The sequence below is a fragment of the Theropithecus gelada genome, chromosome X (genome assembly GCF_003255815.1).
Source record: "Theropithecus gelada isolate Dixy chromosome X, Tgel_1.0, whole genome shotgun sequence".
Lineage (NCBI taxonomy): Eukaryota > Metazoa > Chordata > Mammalia > Primates > Cercopithecidae > Theropithecus > Theropithecus gelada.
The window spans coordinates 3,678,123-3,697,552 of record NC_037689.1 but is presented as its reverse complement, the minus strand read 5'-3'; the positions used below and the strand labels follow the sequence as shown (position 1 = coordinate 3,697,552).

Sequence of the window (19,430 nt, the reverse complement as noted above, 5' to 3'; positions counted from 1 at the left end):
TCCTCTTAATTAGACAAAACTTGATCATCTTACCCTTATAATTTGAGAGCTTGGTCATTTTGCATCCATAATTTTCCCTTTTATTAACAGTCTATATTAACATAATTTTTAAAATTATTGTCATTGTCCTATCTATGTTTCGCTGTGCTATTTGCAATCATCAAAATACCCATCAAGTCCATAGGAAAATACAAAGAAAAGCAATTATCAGAACTTAAAAGAATGAATTTAAAAATTATATAATCTGAATATGACATCAAAGCTTTCTATATGAGTGACAGTAAGCTCATTAGAATAAATCTTTCTCTGGTAAGTTCATTACCAATGTCAGATATTCTAAAAAATTTAAGTTTCAAAGTCCTTTGTGTGAGTCTCTGGTATTTTTGAGGTACTGTCTTCACATGAAGAGCATAAATCTAGTTGAGTTATTTCACCTTAATAGTAGTATGGGTGATAAAAAAAAAAAAACTGTATGTATGTTTATTCCCAGTGTGGTGGCAGTCCTTCTTCTTCAGAACACTTTTTTTATAGATGACATCTCTTGATTGATATGGATGAAAGATTTCTTCTGATTAATCTTTCCAGTTTCTTGTAATTTTGTTTCTTAGGGTTGTGAGAGGAGAGAGAGAAGCCTTTTTAAGTATTGGCATGCTTATGAAAGGATTCAATTAATGTAGACATGGAATATGGTCTCAGGCCCATATCCACAGGTCTGCCAAATATAAATCCTAATTTTTAACAAGGCTAGTGACAAAGGTTTAAGGCACATTAACCCAATATGTTACTGAATTGTAGCCAATGAGTTGTGCTTTTTCTTTGAATTTGATTATGTTTTTCCACTTGTTCAGAGGATGAAGGATAAGAAATATACTCTTACAGGAATTTGCAAACAATTACATAATTAGTAGATAACAGTGAAAACAAAATGACTTCCTCTGTCTGATTCAGTATGCTCAATTCTCTAAAAAATGGGAATTATTTATAACAAAATCACCCTTACCCATACTTTGAACATCAGTCTTTGGAGAAGTTTGGGCCATGTCAACACCATATAAACCGTAACAAAATAGAAGTTTTTACCTTCCACAGAGGCTGCATACATCTGCTACTAGTTTCCTGGTAAAGTTTTGTAGGGAAAGAAGAAATGTTTTCCTCTACCCTCTTAGGTTTATTACCTGGGTTCCTGCAAGTTAAACTGACAAAATACAGATTAATGGAAGAAAAGGCTTGTACATTTTATTTGATGTGCATATTTTTCATTTGTGACAATGGGAGGTGCTTTACAGAAAAGAAGAAATCCCCGAAGAAGTAGTTAGGCCTGAGACAATATATACCATTTTAACAAAAGCAACGAGTTGTTGACATGTGATAAGACAAAGGAAAAGGAGTTTGGGGCTTCTAGGGTGGTAATTTGTGGAAAGGTAAATATATGAAAGAAAATACTGGAACATAAAGGCTATTTAGTAAGTTTTGTTATGTAAACTCAAGTCAGTGTCATCTTCAGTGAAAAGAATCTAGTAATAGTTATCTCCAGTGATTAAGAGGTATTCTTCCCTTTCTGGTATGTGAGAGGGGAGAGAGGGAAACTTTCACAAAGGGAAATGTTTGTCCTACCTTTAAGCACAAAAACAGAAAGTGGAAGTAGAAAGATTTTCCTGTCTGGTGTTTCTCCACTGCTTTCAGTTCAAAATAATTCTTATGCCAAAGTGGCATGTTTTGGAGTAGCATACTCTGATGCCTTTTAGTTTCTTAGGAAAAAAAAAAACCATATAATTTATGGGAACATAGGGGCATAAGAAACTAATCATCCCATAAGATTTATCCAGAATTAAGCCCATTTGGAGGTTGTATAGACCAGCCTACAACCTCTGGATATCAGAGCTGGGCAGAAAGAGTGAGAGAATGTCATGTCTCCATTGAATATTGAAGTAAACATAGGAAGCAGCAATGTGATTATTAAGACATTCTAGGCTGGAGAAAGAGTGTGCAAAAGCAACAGTGAATGAAAAGGAGTGAGACTCTTTTACAACTTGCAAGTAGTTTAAGAATGTTTGGGTTAGGAGACATGAGGAAAGTAATGATGGTAACTGAGGCTGTAGAGGTAAACAGGGCCAAATCTTCAAAGGCATTGTAAGTCATCTTATTTTGAAGGCAATGGGGAGTCATAGAACAATTTGGAGCAGGATAGTGTAGCATGTTAGAAGTATCAAATATTACACCCAGAAGTATGAGTCTACTAGTAGTTCTACAGTTTTAGGTCTTATATTTAAGTCTTTAATTCATTTTAAGTTGACTTTTGTATATGAAGTATGGTATGAGTCCAATATCATCCTTCTGTATGTGGATATCCAGTTTTTACAACACCATTTTTAAAAGAAATTGTTCTTTCCCCATTGTGTGTTCTTAGCACCTTTGTCAAAAATCAGTTAACTGTAAATGTGCAGATTTATTTATGGACTCTCTCTTCTGTTCCATTGGTCTGTGTCCATCTGCCATGATTGCGAGGCCTCCCCAGCCATGAGGAACTGTGAGTCCATTAAACTTCTTTTTATTTATAAATTACTCAGTCTCAGGTATGTCTTTATTAGCAGTATGAGGATCAACTAATACACAAGAGAAATACATTTTGGAGATCTATTGTAAAACACAACAACTATAGTTAATAATAATGTATTGTATACTTGCAAATTGCTAAGAGAGCAGATTTTAAACATCCTCAACACCAAGAGATGATAACTATGGGGGTGATACATATTTTAATTAGCTGCATTTAATTATCCCACAATTTATACATATATTAAAATGTTAAATTGTGCCCCATAAACATATGCAATTTTTATGTCTCAATTTTAAAAGGTCGAGAGAGAGAGAGAGAGAGGCACAGCAAGATGGCCAAGTACGTGGCTCCACCAATCATCCCCACTGTAAAGGCACTAATTTAATAACTATCTGCACAAAGAACAGCACCTTCATAAGAACCAAAAGTCAGGTGAGCACTTACAGTACCTGCTTTTAACTTCATATCACTGAAAAAGGTACAGAAGAGAGTTAAAAAGATAGTCTTGAATCCCCACACCACTCCTCTTCCATACCACTGCAATGGCTGCATGACAGAGAAGGAAACTGTGCACTTGGGCGAGGGAGAGTGCAGGAATTGTGAGATATTGCATTGAACTCAGTGATGCCCTGATACAGCTAAAAGCAAAACCTTGCAGAACTCAGTGACACCCACCCACAGAGGGAGTATTTAATCCAGCCCTAGCCAGAGGGAAATGATTCAACCCAGTGGTCAGAACTTGAGATCCAGCAAGAGTTGTCACCATGGGTTAAAGTGTTCTGGGGCTCTACATAAACTTGAAAAGCAGTCTAGGCAACAGGACTGCAAGTCTTAGAAAAGTCCTGAACTGGACTTACAGCCCATGGACTTGTGGGGCACAAAACCTACTGAGGCACCACTTGGAGTGGCTAAGGGACTGTTAACATCACACTTCTTCCAACTGCAAGTGATGCAGCTCATGGCTCCAATAAAGACCCTTCCCTCTGTTTGATGAGAGGAGAGGAAAGAGTGGGAATGACTTTGCCTTGCATCTTGGATACTACCTTAACCACAGCAGGATAGGGCACCAGTCAGAGTCATAAGGCCTCCATTCTAGGCCCTAGCTACCAGATGACATTTTTTAGGCACACCCTGGACCAGAAGGGAACCTGTTGCATTGAAGGAAAGAACCCAGTCCTGCCAGCATTTATCATCTGCTAATGGAAGAGCCCTTGGCCACTGAATAACCAGCAGGGACACAAAGGTACTACTTCAAAAGCTTTGATAAGCGTCTGAGACATTCTGGCTTCAGGTGAGACTAGTCACATTACCAGCTGTGGTGGCTATGGGGCACACATATAATGGCACTCCAATACATCTGGCAGCAGGCTTTTAAGTGGAAACCTTACAGGCCAAGAGAGAGTGGGATGACATATTTAAAGTGCTAAAAGAAAAAAAACCTCTTATCCTATATTAGTGTATGTGGTAAAAATATTCTTCAAGCATGAAAAAGAAATAAAGACTTTCCCAGACAAATAAAAGCTGAGGGATTTCATCAATACCAGATCCTTCTTACAAGAAATGCTAAAAGGAGCACTTCAATCAGAAAGAAAAGAACATTAATGAGCAGCAAATAATCACCAGAAGGTCCAAAATTTCCTGGTAATAGTAAGTACACAGAAAAACAGTGAATATTGTAACACTGTAACTGTGGTGTGGAAACTACTCTTATCGTAAGTGGAAAGACTAAACAATGAACCAATTAAAAATAATAACTACAATAACTTTTCAAGACATAATCAGCACAATAGGAAATAGAAACAAAAAATAAAAAGGGAATGAAGTCAAGGTGAGTTTTTTAATTAGTTTTCTTTTTCATTGTTTGACTATTTAAAGAGTGTTACATTGTTATCGGACTAAAACAATGGGTTATAAGATAGTATTTGCAAACCTCATGGGAACCTCAAACCAAAAACATACAATAAAGACACAAAAACTAAAAACCAAGAGACTAAATTATATCACCAGAGGAAATCATCTTCATTAGCAGAAGATCAAAGAAAAAGAAAGAAAGAAAGAAAGAAAGAGAGAGAGAGAGAGAGAGAGAAAGAAAGAAAGAAAGAAAGAAAGAAAGAAAGAAAGAAAGAAAGAAAGAAAGAAGNGAAGGAAGGAAGGAAGGAAGGAAGGAAGGAAGGAAGGAAGGAAGGAAAGAAAGAAAGAGAAAGAAAGAAAGAGGAAGAGGAGGAGGAAGAGGAAGAGGAAGAAGAAGAAGGAGGAGGAGGAAAGGAAGGAACGAAGGAAGGAGAGAGAGAGAAAGAGAAGAAAAAAAGAAGGAAAGAAAGAAAGAAAGAAAGAAAGAAAGAAAGAAAGAAAGAAAGAAAGAAAGAAAGAAAGAAAGAAAGAAAGAAAGAGAGAAGACCACAAAACAACAAGAAAACAAATAACAAAATGGCAGGAGTAATTCCTTACTTATGAATAATAACATTGAATGTAAATAGACTAAGTTCTCCCATAAAAAATACGTAGACTAGAAGAATGGATAGAAAAACAAGACCAATCGATCTTGCTTACAAGAAACACACTACACCTAGACCCCAATAAAACAAGAGCAGGAGACTTCAACACTGCACTTTCGGCATTGGACAGGTCTTCCAGACAGAAAATCAACAGAAAAACTTCAGATTAATCTGCACCATAGATCAAATGGAGTTACTAGATGTTTACAGAACATTTTATCCAAGAGCTGCAGAATATAAATTCTTTTCCTCAACATATGGATCATTCTCAAGGATAGACTATCTGTTGGGACACAAAACAAGTCTTTTCTTTTTTTTTTTTTTTTTTTTTTTTTGACAGAGTCTCGCTCTGTCGCCCAGGTTGGAGTGTAGTGGTGTGATCTCAGCTCACTGCAAGCTCCACCTCCCAGGTTCACACCATCCTACTGCCTCAGCCTCCTGAGTAGCTAGGACTACAGGCACCTGCCACCACGCCCAGCTAATTTTTTGTATTTTTAGTAGAGACAGGGTTTCACTGTGTTTGCCAGGATGGTCTCAATCTCCTGACCTTGTGATCTGCCTACCTCGGGCTCCCAACGTGCTGGGATTACAGGCATGAGACACTATGCCCAGTCCAAAACATTAAAAAAAAAATGGAAACAATATCAAGCATCTTCTCTGAACACAATAGACTTAAACTAGAGATTAATAACAAGAGAAGAAAAGAAATAATAAAGATCAGAGCAGAAATAAATAATATTGAGATTAAAAAATACAAAAAAATTAACGGAACAAAAAGTTGGGTTTTTTTAAAGCTACACAAAATTGACTGATCTTTAGCCAGACTAAATAAGAAAAAAACACAGAAGATCCACATAAATAAAATCAGAAACTAAAGAGGAGACATTACAGTGATACTGCAGAAATTCAAATCATCATTAGTGACTACTATGAACAAAAATATGCCAATAAATTGGGAAATGTTGAAGAAATAGACAAATTTTGGGATACATACAATGTACCAAGATTGAACCAGGAAGAAATCCATAATCTGAATGAACCAATAACAAATAACAAGATAAAGCCATAATAAAAGTTCTCCCAGTGAAGAGAAACCTGAGACCTTGTGGCTTCACTGCTGAACCCCACCAAACGTTTAAAGAAGAACTAATATTATACCAATCGTACTCAAACTATTCCAAAAATTGGAAGATGAGGGAATACCTCTCAACTCATGCTATGGGGCCAGTATTATTCTGATACTGAAACCAAAGACACATCAAAAACTACAGGCCAATATCGCTAAAATATATTTATGCAAAAAGTCTAACAAATATTAGCCATCCAAATTCAGCAATACATTAGAAAGATTATTTGCCATGCAACATTAATTCATGATTTTAAAAACCTTAAAAAAAACTGAAGATAGAAGAAACATACCTCAACATAACAAAATCCATATAGAGGTGCGCGGCCAAGATGGCCAATTAGAAGCAAAGACACTCTGAGGCTCTGATAAAAAAAAAAAAAAAAAAAAAAAAAAAAAACCCATAATAAGCATGTGAAGCCTGCACAGGCAGCCAAGGTATCCAGGTTGTCTCATCAAAATTGACTAGAAGGCTGGCGTGACTCATGGAGAGAGAGCAGAGCAGTGTGGTGCAGTGAACCACCTAAGAGCCACATGAGGAAGGGGAACCCCCTCCCGCCAGCCAAGGGAGGTGGTGAGTGAGCATGCTATGCAGCCGCGAAAACTGTGATTTTTCCACAGAACTGTGCAACCCATGGATAGGAAGATCCCACTCCTAAACTCATACCACGAGGCCCTAGAGTCCCAACTCAGAAATGCACAGATACTTACAGTCTCTCAGCTGGAATCTGCTTAAGCCTACTGAACTCCCAGGGGGAGGGGCAACCAGCACTTGCTGCAGCTGCCTGCTTTCTAAGCCCTTTGAGTTCCTTGGGGACAGCAGCCAGTACTGGGACTCACACCTGCCTAACACACTAAGCTCCCTGGATGGGGGAAAGGAGGCACCCATTTGATAGCTCCAGGCTGCACTTTTCCCCTGCTGGAGCCAGGGAGGCTGGACGGCTTGGTCCAAAGATTTGTCCCCACAAGCCAACACACCAACTGTGGCAGTCTGTGGCCAGAGTGCCTCTTCAGGCCTAACCCTGATCCATCCTCCTCAGTGAGTGGGGCTTCCCTGGAGGATCTCCAGTAACTCCAACCAGAGGTTCAGGGACAGAATTCAGATCTCCCTGGGCCTGAGCCCTTAGAGGGAGGGGTGGCCACAGTCTCTGTGGACCAGCAGACTTAGCCTCTCTTTCTGGTAGTTCTGAGGAATCTGGGCAGCCCAGACAAGTGGGTTTCCCCCATTGAAACACACCCTCTCCAACAAGGGACAAAATGCTTTGTTAAACAGGTCCTGTTCCCTGTGCCACCAAACTGGGCGAGACCCTCCAACAGGGGTTCTCAGACACCCTATACAACAGCGATCCTACTGGCATTAGGTTGGTGCCTCTCGAGGTCACAGGTCCCCAGAAGAAGGAGCAGGCACCCATATTTGCTGTTCTCCAGCCTCATTGAGAGACATATCCAGGCACAGAGGCTAATCAGATTAATAAGGACTGAAGTGAATGCCAAGCAAACTGAAGCAGCCCTAAATAAGAAGGACCTGACTATTGAAAGAAAAACAAGAAGATGACAGAATAAAAACAGCTCCAATCTGCAGCTTCCAGCGAGATCAAAGCAGAAGGTGGGTGATTTCTGCATTTCCAACTGAGGTATGGGTCTTATCTCATTGGGACTTGTTAGACAGTGGGTGCAGTGCACGGAGGGTGAGCTGAAGCAGGGTAGGGTGTCACCTCACCTGAGAAGTGCAAAGGGTAGGGAAACTACCTCCTTTAGCCAAGGGAAGCCATGAGGGACTGTGCCTTGAGGAATGGTGCATTCTGGCCCAGACACTACACTTTTCCCATGGTCTTCACAACTCACAGAACAGATTCCCTCAGGTGCCTACACCACTAGGGCCATGGGTTTAAAGCACAAAACTGGGCAGCCATTTGTACAGACACCGACCTAGCTGCAGGAGTTTATTTTTCATACCCCACTAGCACCTGGAATGCTAGTGAGGCAGAACCACTCACATCCCTGGAAAGGGGGCTGAAGCCAGGGAGCTAAGTGGTCTAGCACAGCAGATCTCACCCCCACAAAGTCCAGCAAGCTAAGATCCACTGGCTTGAAATTCTCACTGCCAGCACAGTAGTCTGAACTCGACCTGGGACACTAGAGCTTGGTGGGGGAGGGGGGGTCATCTGCCATTACCAAGGCTTGAACAAGTGGTTTTCCCCTCACAGTGAACAAATCTGCCTGGAAGTTCAAACTGGGTGGAGCTCACAACAGCTCAGCAAAGCCACTGTGGCCAGACTGCCTATCTAGATTTCTCCTCTCTGGGGAGGGCATCTCTGAAAAAAAGCCTGCAGCCCCAGTCAGGGGCTTATAGATAAAACTCCCATCTCCCTAGTACAGAGCACCTGGAGGGAGGGGAAGTCGTGGGTGTAGCTTCAGCTGACTTAAATGTTCCTGCCTGCTGGCTCAGAAGAGAGCAGTGGATCTCCTAGCACAGTGCTCAAGCTGTTGAGAAACAGACTGCCTCCTCAAGTGAGTCCCTGAACCCCATGCTTCCTAACTGGGAGACACTTCCCAGCAAGGCTCGACAAACATCTCATACAGCAGAGCTCCGGCTGGCATGCGGCAAGTGTCTCCCTGAGATGAAGCTTCCAGAGGAAGGAACAGGCAGCAATATTTTCTGTTCTGCAGCCTCTGCTGGTGACACCCAGGCAAACAGGGTCTGGAGTGGACCTGCAACAAATTCCAACACACCTACAGCAGAGGGGCCTGACTGTTAGAAGAAAAACTAACAAACAGAAAGGAATAGCATCAACATCAACAAAAAGGACATCCACTCAAAAATCTCAGCCAAAGGTTACCAACAGCAAAGACCAAAGGTAGATAAGTCCATGAAGCTAAGGAGAAACCAGTGCAAAAAGGCTGAAAATTCCAAAAACAAGAACACCTCTTCTCCTCCAAAGAATCGCAACTCCTTGCCAGCAAGGGAACAAAGCTGGATGGACAATGAGTTTAATGAATTGACAGAAATAGGCTTCAATAAGTGGGTAATAACAATCTCCTCTGAGCTAAAGGAGCATGCTCTAACCCAATGCAAGGAAGCTAAGAACCGTGAAAAAAGGATGGAGGAATTGCAACCTAGAATAACCAGTTTAGAGAAGAACATAAATGACTTGATGGAACTGAAAAACACAGCACGAGAATATCGTGTGTCACACACAAGTATCAATAGCCAAATAGATCTAGTGGAAGAAAGGATTGAAAATCAACTTAATAAAATGAAGCAAGAAGACAAGAGTAGAGAAGAAAGAATGAAAAGAAACAAACAAAGCCTCCAAGAAATATGGAACTATGTGAAAAGACAACCTATGATTGATTGGTTTACCCGAAAGTGACAAGGAGAATGGAAACAAGTTGGAAAACACTCTTCAGGCTATTGTACAGGAGAACTTCCCCAACCTAGTAAGATAGGCCAACATTCAAATTCAGGAAATACAGAGAACACCACAAAGATACTCCTTGAGAAGAGCAACCCCAAGACACATAATCGTCAGGTTAACCAAGGTTGAAACAAAGGAAAGAATGTTAAGGGCAGCCAGAGAGAAAGGTGGGGTTTCCCAAAAAGGGAAGCCTGTCAGATCTCTGCAGAAATCCTACAAGCCAGATGAGAGTGGGGGCCAATATTCAACACACTTAAAGACAATAATTTTCAACCCAGAACTTCATATCCAGCCAAATTAAGGTTCATAAGTGAAGGAGAAATAAAAACCTTTACAGACAAGCAAATTCTGAGAGCTTTGGTCACCACCAGACCTGCCTTACAAGAGCTCCTGAAGAAAGCACTAAATATGGACAGAAGAAACTGGTACCAGCCACTGCAAAACCATACCAAATTGTAAAGATGATCAACACTATGAAGAAACTGCATCAACTAATAGGCAAAAAAACTAGCTAGCATCAAAATGACAGGATCAAATTCACACATAAAAATATATATATTTCTTAATGTTTTAAGAAAGTTTATGAATTTTTGCTGGGCTGCATTCAAAGCCATCCTGAGCCGCATGCAGCCTGCAGGCCACAGGTTGGACAAGGTTGCTTTACACCTTAAAATTTAGGGTAATCAACACTTTGTAGTTTGATATTATTTATTTTTTATATATATACTTTAAGTTCTATGGTACATGTGCACAATGTGCAGGCTTGTTACATATGTATACATGTGCCATGTTGGTGTGCTGCACACATCAACTCATCAGCACCCATCAACTCGTCATTTACATCACGTATAAAACCCAATGCCATCCCTCACCCCTCCCCTCTCCCCATAATAGGCCCCAGTGTGTGATGTTACCCTTCCAGAGTCCAAGTGATCTCATTGTTCACTTCCCACCTATGAGTGAGAACATGCGGTGTTTGGTTTTCTGTCCTTGTGATAGTTTGCTGAGAATGATGGTTTCCAGCTGCATCCATGTCCCTACGAAGGACACAAACTCATCCTTTTTTATGGCTGCATAGTATTCCATGGTGTATATATGCCGCATTTTCATAATCCAATCTGTCACTGATGGACATTTGGGTTGATTCCAAGTCTTTGCTATTGTGAAGAGTGTCGCAATAAACATACATGTGCATGTGTTTTTATAGCAGCATGATTTATAATCCTTTGGGTATATACCCAGTAATGGGATGGCTGGGTCAAATGGTATTTCTAGTTCTAGATCCTTGAGGAATCACCACACTGTTTTCCACAATGGTTGAACCAGTTTACCATCCCATCAACAGTGTAAAAGTGTTCCTATTTCTCCACATCTTCTCCAGCACCTGTTGTTTCCTGACTTTTTAATGATCGCCATTCTAACTGGTGTGAGATGGTGTCTCATTGTGGTTTTGATTTGCATTTCTCTGATGGCCAGTGATGAAGAGCACTTTTCAATGTGTCTGTTGGCTGTATGCATGTCTTCTTTGAGAAATGTCTGTTCATATCCATTGCCCACTTTTTGATGGCGTTGTTTGTTTTTTTTTCTTGTAAATTTGTCTGAGTTCTTTGTAGGTTCTGCATATTAGCGCTTTGTTAGATGAGTAGATTGCAAAAATTTTCTCCCATTCTGTAGGTTGCCTGTTCACTCCGATGGTAGTTTCTTTTGCTGTGCAGAAGCTCTTTAGTTTAATTAGATCTCATTTGTCAATTTTGGCTTTTGTCGCCGTTGCTTTTGGTGTTTTAGACATGAAGTCCTTGCCCATGCCTATGTCCTGAATGGTATTACCTAAGTTTTCTTCTAGGGTTTTTATGGGTTTAGGTCTAATATTTTAGTCTCTAATCCATCTTGAATTAATTTTCGTACAAGGAGTAAGGAAAGGATCCAATTTCAGCTTTCTCCTTGTAGCTAGCCAATTTTCCCGGCACCACTTATTAAATAGGGAATCCTTTCCCCATTTCTTGTTTTTGTCAGGTTTGTCAAAATCCAATGGCTGTAGATGTGTGGTATTATTTCTGAGGTCTCTGTTCTGTTCCATTGGTATACATGTCTTTTTTGGTACCAGTACCATGCTGTTTTGGTTACTGTAGCCTTGTTTGAAGTCAGGTAGCGTGATGCCTCCAGCTTTGTTCTTTTGACTTAGGATTGTCTTGGCAATGCGGGGTCTTTTTTAGTTCCATATGAAATTTAAAGCAGTTTTTGCAAATTCTGTGAAGAAAGTCATTGGTAGCTTAATGGAGATGACATTGAATCTATAAATTACCTTGGGCAATATGGCCATTTTCACAATATTGATTCTTCCTATCCATGAGCATGGTATGTTCTTCCATTTGTTTGTGTCCTCTTCTATTTCACTGAGCAGTGGTTTGTAGTTCTCCCTGAAGAGGTCCTTTACATCCCTTGTAAGTTGGATTCCTAGGTATTTTATTCTCTTTGAGGCAATTGTGAATGGGAGTTCATTCATGATTTGGCTCTCTGCTTCTCTGTTACTGGTGTATAAGAATGCTTGTAATTTTTGCACATTGATTTTGTATCCTGAGACTTTGCTGAAGTTGCTTATCAGCTTAAGGAGATTTTGGGCTGAGACAATGGGGTTTTCTAAATATACAATCATGTCATATGCAAACAGGGACAATTTGACTTCTTCTTTTCCTAACTGAATACCCTTGATTTCTTTCTCTTGCCTGATTGCCCTAGCCAGAACTTCCAACACTATGTTGAATAGGAGTGGTGAGAGAGGGCATCCCTGTCTTGTGCCAGTTTCCAAAGGGAATGCTTCCAGTTTTTGCCCATTCAGTATGATATTGGCTGTGGGTTTGTCATAAATAGCTCTTATTATTTTGAGGTACGTTCCATCAATACTGAATATATTGAGCGTTTTTAGCGGGAAGGGCTGTTGAATTTTGCGAAAGGCCTTTTCTGCATTATTGAGATAATCATGTGGTTCTTGTCTTTGGTTCTGTTTATATGCTGGATTACGTTTCTTGATTTGCATATGTTGAACCAGCCTTGCATCCCAGGGATGAAGCCCACTTGGTCATGGTGGATAAGCTTTTTGATATGCTGCTGAATTGGGTTTGCCAGTATTTTATTGAGGATTTTTGCATTGATGTTCATCAGGGATATTGGTCTAAAATTCTCTTTTTTTGTTGTGTCTCTGCCAGACTTTGGTATCAGGATGATTTTGGCCTTGTAAAATGAGTTAGGGAATATTCCTTCTTTTTCTATTGATTGGAATAGTTTCAGAAGGAATGGTACCAGCTCCTCCTTGTACCTCTGGTAGAATTTGGCTGTGAATCCGTCTGGTCCTGGACTTTTTTTGGTTGGTAGGCTATTAATTATTGCCTCAATTTCAGAGCCTGCATTGGTCTGTTCAGAGATTCAACTTCTTCCTGGTTTAGTCTTGGGAGAGTGTAAGTGTCCAGGAAATTATCCATTTCTTCTAGGTTCTCTAGTTTATTTGAGTAGAGGTGTTTATAGTATTATCCGATGGTAGTTTGTATTTCTGTGGGATCAGTGGTGATATCCCCTTTATCATTTTTTATTGCATCTATTTGATTCTTCCCTATTTTCTTCTTTATTAGTCTTGCTAGCGGTCTATCAATTTTGTTGATCTTTTCAAAAAACCAACTTCTGGATTCATTGATTTTTTGGAGGGGTTTTTTTTTTTTAAATTTTACTTTAAGTTCTAGGGTATATGTGCACAATGTACAGGTGTGTTACATATGTATACTTGTGCCATATTGGGGTGCTGCACCCATCAAATCGTCAGCACCCATCAACTTGTGATTTACATCAGGTATAACTTCCAATGCCATACCTCCCCCCTACTCCCTCCCCATAATAGGCCCTGGTGTGTGATGTTCCACTTCCTGAGTCCAAGTGATCTCACTGTTCAATTCCCACCTATGAGTGAGAACATGCGGTGCTTGGTTTTCTGTTCTTGTGATAGTTTGCTGAGAATGATGGTTTCCAGCTGCATCCATGTACCTACAAAGGACACAAACTCATCCTTTTTCATGGCTGCATAGTATTCCATGGTGTATTTGTGCCACATATTCTTAATCCAGTCTGTCACTGATGGACATTTGGGTTGATTCCAAGTCTTTGCTATTGTGAATAGTGCCATAATAAACATACATATGCATGTGTCTTTATAGCAGCATGATTTATAATCCTTTGGGTATATATCCAGTAATGGGATGGCTGGGTCAATTGGTATTTCTAGTTCTATATCCTTGAGGAATCGTCATACTGTTTTCCACAATGGTTGAACTAGTTTACTATCCCACCAACAGTGTAAAAGTGTTCCTATTTCTCCACATCCTCTCCAGCACCTGTTGTTTCCTGACTTTTTAATGATTGCCATTCTAACTGGTGTGAGATGGTACCTCATCATGGTTTTGATTTGCATTTCTCTGATGGCGAGTGATGAAGAGCATTTTTTCATGTGTCTGTTGGCTGTATGCGTGTCTTCTTTTGAGAATTTGGAGGGTTTTTTGTGTCTCTTATCTCCTTCAGTTCTGCTCTGATCTTAGTTATTTTTGCCTTCTGCTAGCTTTTGAATGTGTTTGCTCTTGCTTCTCTGGTTCTTTTAATTGTGATGTTAGGGTGTCAATTTTAGATCTTTCCAGCTTTCTCTTGTGGGCATTTAGTGCTACAAGTTTCCTTCTACACCCTGCTTTAAATGTGTCCCAGGGATTCTGGTATGTTGTATCTTTGATCTCATTTGTTTCAAAGAACATCTTTATTTCTGCCTTCATTTCGTTATGTACCCAGTAGTCACTCAGGAGCAGGTTGTTCAGTTTCCATGTGGTTGAGTTGTTTTGATTGAGTTTCTTAGTCCTGAGTTCTAGTTCGATTGCACTGTGGCCTGAGAGACAGTTTGTTATAATATCTGTTCTTTTACTTTTTCTGAGGAATGCTTTACTTACAACTATGTGGTTAATTTTGGAATAAGTTTGATGTGGTGCTGGGAAGAATGTATATTCTGTTGATTTGGATTGGAGAGTTCTGTAGATGTCTATTAAGGCCCTTTGGTGCAGAGTTAGTTCAATTCCTGGACATCCTTGTTAACTTTCTGTGTTGTTGATCTGTCTGATGTTGACAGTGGGGTGTTGAAGTCTCCCATTATATTGTATGGGAGTCTGAGTCTCTTTTTACATCTCTAAGGACTTGCTTTTTGAATCTGGGTGCTCCTGTATTGTTTGCATATATATTTAGGATAGTTAGCTCTCCCTGATGAATTGATCCCTTTACCATTATACAATGGCCTTCTTTGTCTCTTTTGATCTTTGATGGTTTAAAGTCTGTTTTATCAGAAACTAGGTTTTTTTTTTGTTCTCCATTTGCTTGGTAGGTCTTCCTCCATCCCTTTATTTTGAGCCTATATGTGTTTCTGCATGTGAGATGGGTGTCCTGAATACAGCAAACTGATGGGTCTTGACTCTTTATCCAATTTGCCAGTCTGTGTCTTTTAATTGTACCATTTAGTCCATTTACATTTAAGGTTAATATTGTTAACACATAACAATATTAACCTTAAATGTAAAAGGGATAAATGCCCCAATTAAAAGACAAATGGGATAAAGAGTCAAGACTCATTGGTGTGCTGCATTCAAGAGACCAATCCCATGGGCAGAGACGCACATAGTCTCAAAATAAAGGATAGAGGAATATTTACCGAGAAAATGGAAAGAAAAAACAGCAGTGGTTGCCATCTTTGTATCTGATAAAACAGATTTTAACCAACAAAGATCAAAAAATAAAAAGAAGGGCATTACATGATAATAAATGGATCAATGCAACAAGAAGAGCTAACTATTCTAAGTATATTTGCACCCAATACAGTAGCAAACAGATTCATAAAGTAAGTTCTTAGAGACCTTCAAAGAGACTTAGGCTCCCACACAATAATAGTGGGAGACTTTAACACACCCACTGTCAATATTAGACAGATCAACAGGACACAAAATTAACAAGGATATTCAGGACTTCAACTCAGCTCTGGACCTAAGAGTTCTAATAGACATCTACAGTAGTCTCCTCTCCAAATCAACAGAATATACATTCTTCTCAGCACCCCATCACACTTATTCTAAAATAGAACACATAATTCGAAGTAAAACACTCCTCAGCAAATGCAAAAAATGGAAATCACAGAAAACAGACTCTCAGACCACAGTGCAATTGAATTGGAAGTCAGAATTAAGAAACTCACTCAAAACCACACAACTACATGGAAACAGAACAAATAGCTCTTGAATTACTACTGGGTAAATAACAAAATTAAGGCAGAAATAAATAAGTTCTTTGAAACCAATGAGAACAAAGACACAACATACCAGAATCTCTTGGACACAGCTAAAGCAATGTGTATAGGGAAATTTATAGCACTAAATGCCCACAGGAGAAAGCATGAAAAACCTGAAATTGACAACCTAAAGTCACAATTAAAAGAAATAGGAAAGCAAAAATAAACAAATTCTAAAGCTAGCAGAAGACAAGAAATAACTAACATCAGAGCAGAACTGAAGGAGATAGAGACACCAAAAATCCTCCAAAAAATCAATGAATCCAGAAACTGGATATTTGAAAAAATTAACAAAATAGATAGACTACTAGCCAGAATAATAAAGAAGAAAAGAGAAGAATCAAATAGACACAATAAAAAATGATAAAGGGAATATCACCACTGATCCCACAGAAATACAAACTACCATCAGAGATTACTATAAACAACTCTACACAAATGAACTAGAGAATCTAGAAGAAATGGATACATTCCTGGACACACACACCTTCCCAAGACTAAACCAGGAAGAAGTCAAACTCCTGAATATACCAATAACAAGTTCTAAAATTGATGCAGTAATTAATGGCCTACCAACCAAAAAAAGTCCAGGACCCAAAGGATTCACAGCCAAATTCTACCACAGGTACAAAAAGGAGCTTGTACCATTCCTTCTGAAACTATTCCAAACCATGGAAAAAGAAGGAGTCCTCCTTAACTCATATTGTTAGGCCAGCATCATCCTGATACCAAAACCTGCAGAGACACACACACATAAAAAGAAAATTTCAAGCCCATATTCCTGATGAACATCGATGTGAAAATCCTCAATAAAATACTGACAAACCAAATCCAGCAGCACATCAAAAAGCTTATCCACCACGATCAAGTTGACTTCATTCCTGGGATACAAAGCCAGTTCAACATATGCAAATCAATAAATGTAATCCATCACATAAACAGAACCAATGACAAAAACCATGTGATTATCTCAATAGATGCAGAAAAGGCCTTCAATAAAATTCAACACCCTTTCATGCTAAAAACTCTCAATAAACTGGGTATTGCTGGAACTTATCTCAAAATAATAAGAGCATATGACATGATTGTATATTTAGAAAATTCCATCTTATCAGCCCCAAATCTACAAGCATTCCTGTACACCAATAATAGCCAAACAGAGAGTCAAATCATGAACTCTGATTCACAATTCCTACATAGAGAATAAAATACTTAGGAATACAACTTACAAGGGATGTGAAGAACCACTTCAAGGAGAACTACAAACCACTATTCAAGGAAATAAGAGAGGACACAAACAAATGGAAAAAAGTTCCCTCCTCATAGACAGGACGTATCAATATCACAAAAATGGCCATACTGCCCAAAGTAATTTATAGATACAATGCTATCCCAATCAACCTACCATTGACTTTCTTCACAGAATTGGAGAAAAACTACTTTAAATTTTATATTGAACGAAAAACAAGCCCACATAACCAAGAAAATGATAAGCAAAATGAACAAAGCTGGAGGCATCACACTATCTGACTTCAACCCATATTACAAGTCTACAGTAACCAAAACATCATGGTACTGTTACCAAATCAGATATATAGACCAATGGAACAGAACAGAAGTCTCAGAAATAATTCTACACATCTACAACCATCTGATCTTTGAGAACCCTAACAAAAACAAGTGACGGGGAAAGGATTCCTATTTAATAAATGATGTTGGGAAAATGGCCTAGCCATATACAGAAAACAGAAACTCAATCTCTTTCTTATACCTTTTACAAAAATTAACTCAAGATGGATTAAAGACTTAAATTTAATACCTAAAACCATAAAAACCCTAGAAGAAAACCTAGGCAATACCATTCAGGACATAGGCATGGGCAAAGACTTCATAACTAAAACAACAAAAGCAACGGCAACAAAAGCCAAAATTGACAAATGGGATCTAATTAAACTAAAGAGCTTCTGCACAGCAAAATAGACTATCATCAGAGTGAACATGCAACCTAGAGAACTGGAGAAAACTTTTGCAATCTATCCATCTGACAAAGGGCTAATAACCAGAATCTACAAGGAAATTATGCAAATTTACAAGAAAAGAAAGACAACCCCATCAAAAAGTGGGTGAAGGATATGAACAGACAGTTCTCAAAAGAAGATATTTGTGCAGCCAACAAACACATGAAAAAAGCTAATTATCACTGGTCATTAGAGAAATGCAACTTAAAACCACAATGAGATACAATCTCACACCAGTTAGAATGGCAATTATTAAAAAGTAGGAAACAATAGATGCTGGAGAGGATGTGGAGAAATAGGAACACTTTTACACTATTGGTGGAACTGTAAACTGGTTCAACCATTGTGGAAGGCAGTGTGGCAATTCCTCAAGGATCTAGAACCAAAACTACCATTTTACCCAGCAATCCTATTACTGGGTATATGTGCAAAGGATTATAAATCATTGTACTATAAAGACACTTGCACACATATGTTTATTGCAGCACTACTCACCACAGCAAAGACTTGGAACCAATCCAAATGCCCATCAATGTTAGACTGGATAAAGAAAATGTGCCACATACACACCATGGAATACTATGCAGCCATAAAAAAGGATGAGTTCATGTCCTTTGCGGGGACATGGATGAAGCTGGAAACCACCTTTCTCAGTAAACTAACACAGGAACGGAAAACCAAACACCACATGTTCTCACTCATAAGTGGGAGTTGATCAATGAGAACACATGGACACAGGGAGGGGAACATTACACACAAGGGCCTGTTGGGGAGTGCAGGGCTAGGGGAGGGATAGCATTAGGAGAAATACCTAATGTAGATGATGGGTTGATGCGTGCAGCAAGCCACCATGGCACATGTATACTTATGTAACAAGCCTGCACGTTCGGCACATGTACTTAAAGTATAATTTAAAAAAAAAAAATGTGAAAGAATTCTGTGACCAAATGTGTGGTTTTATTCCTCCACAAACCAAGCAAGCAATGAGTTTCCCAACACATACCTGTTGGGTGTCCTCTCATTCAATTCTGAGACAATCTACCTAGAGATAGCCTCAGATTGTACAGGTTGACACACAGACCCACAATATGGCCCCCAAGTTCTAATGCCAATTGCAACCACTAGGATGTTTTACCTGTGCTTCTGACACACCAGCTATAAATTGGATTTCACATGACTTTTATTCGGGTTCAATTAATTTGCTACATCACCTCACAAGACTCAGGGAAACATGCACATTTATGGATTGATTAAAACAGGATATTAGAAAGGATGCAGATAAAGAGATACATTGGATAAGAAATGGGGGAAGAGGCAGGGAGCTTCCATGCCTTGTATGCGCATGTTGCCCACCATGTGTTCAGCTAATCAGAAGCTCTCTGAACCCTGTACTTTTGGGTTTTGATGGAGGTTTCCGTTATTGATTAAACTGTTGGCCTGCCATTGATGATCAAATTAACCTT

The 19,430-nt window shown here is 39.2% G+C and overlaps 1 pseudogene; it reads right to left on the bottom strand.

Moving 5' to 3' along the window:
- Positions 1 to 636: 636 nt before the first annotated feature.
- Positions 637 to 19,430, bottom strand: part of LOC112616272 — a 69,547-nt pseudogene continuing 50,753 nt past the window's right edge.